The following is a 1,788-nucleotide window of genomic DNA, read 5'->3' on the forward strand; positions in this document are numbered from 1 at the left end:
TATAAGAACAATAAAAATCTTGGATTCAAAATTGATTTTTTTTTACTATCAAAATTCTTCCAATTGCAATACTCGTATAGACAGAACCGAAAAAAATGCAAAGAAGAGGCATCTTTTACCCGGTAACGTAGGGTTTGAACCAAGATTTCTAGATGGATGGGGTAAGGTATTAGTACATCTAATACATAATTAAAATGTGAGAGTTTGTCTTCTAAAAAGGGAAATATTGAATGAAGTGATTGTAAATTGTAAGATTTTTTTACATTTTTTCCTTCGATAGAGGATCCCAACCTTAGGGAAAATGGAATTTCTACAATCACTGCAAATAAAACAGATATCATTTGATAATAGAAATTATTGGTATGCCCCAGATTTTTGTTCAAATCCTTAGTGGGAATAATCAAACGATTCTGTTCGTACATTCGCAAAATTAAGCGTTTCACAATTAGTGAACTATATTTTTGTCATAATCCGCATTTTCCAAGAAAATAGGGCGGTTTCTATTTAATCTATTTAAACCGTGATCATAAGCAAGTACATAAATATAGTCCCGAAAAAAAAGTGGATATAGAAAACTCTGTTGACGAGCCCCATCGAACTCTAAATATCCTTGAAATTTCTCCATTTGGATTAAAATTCGATTTGAACTAAAAGTAAAGTCTTTATTTTCTTGAGTTCTGAAATGACACATAGTGCGATACAGTCAAAATAAGGTATTAGATTACGAAAGCACTAAATACCTCATAAACAGGTAGACTGCTAACTGGATTCTCTATCTTTAAGAGGTTTCTGTTCGTTATATTATAAAATAACAAAACAAGATGATTAGAAATCCTTTATTTTTTTAACCTAATCGCTCTTTTGATTTTGGAAATATATATATATATATTTTTTTATCAATATACTGCTTCTTTTACACATCCATCTACAACCTAACCCAAACGGACTAGGTAAAAAATAATTAGGACTCACGAAAAAATTGATAATAACACGCAAGAAAAAATTCCTTCCCATACCCGTATTAGGTACTAATCTATTTTTAACATTTAATTAGATCGGGTAATTTTTCAAATTACGAATGGAAGCTCGTTTCTTTTTTTTTCTTAGAATAAGGAAAACTGGTTTTTTATCCATCCATTTATATTTATTCACTCGACCCAAATTGGAATTCTTCTTTTTTTTTTATTTTCTAATCGGTACAATCTTGTCGAAAATAAAAAAAAATGTTATCTGAATTCTCCCTTGATACGACATGTATTTTTTCCGTTCATTCCTTTCAGGATCAGTCGTGGTCTTACAAACTCTACCGCGGATCTGGACGAATCCTTTTCTTCATACAAATGTGTAAAAGATGCTAGTCGCACTTAAAAGCCGAGTACTCTACCGTTGAGTTAGCAACCCCCCCCCACAAAAAAAAGCAAGTACTGCAAATATGTAGATACAACCAGAATAAAGAAAAAAAGAAAAATCCAGTCATGTGTGCGTCAGGGAGAAATAGATCTATTTCTCTATGAGAGAATTATATTTGGTCCATACACTGTTGTCAATATGATTGTAAATTTTAATATAGCGAAAAGAATAGAAAAAAATAAAAAAGTTTAACCCCCCTGGTTTGTGAGTTCATACAAGGAATGAAAACTAAGCCGAATAGGATAATCTAATCTTTCTATTTCTATATATATTAATATTATTTATTATACAGTCTGATTTTATCTATTTCTATACAATATTCTATACAATAAAAATTTTGTATTTATACAAAATTTAGAATTTAGAATTTCTATAAAT

General features: G+C 29.9%; 1 protein-coding gene across 1 annotated transcript in view; it reads right to left on the bottom strand.

The window, feature by feature from the left end:
• Positions 1–423, bottom strand: part of LOC125600137 (photosystem II protein D1) — a 3,035-nt gene extending 2,612 nt beyond the window's left edge. The window contains exon 1 of the mRNA XM_048773046.1: positions 1–423. This exon is cut by the window's left edge and continues 2,612 nt beyond it. The gene's annotated coding sequence lies outside the window, so the exon portion shown is untranslated.
• Between the last annotated feature and the right edge of the window lie 1,365 nt (positions 424–1,788).

The sequence above is a fragment of the Brassica napus genome, unplaced genomic scaffold (genome assembly GCF_020379485.1).
Source record: "Brassica napus cultivar Da-Ae unplaced genomic scaffold, Da-Ae ScsIHWf_2132;HRSCAF=2784, whole genome shotgun sequence".
NCBI classification, from domain to species: domain Eukaryota; kingdom Viridiplantae; phylum Streptophyta; class Magnoliopsida; order Brassicales; family Brassicaceae; genus Brassica; species Brassica napus.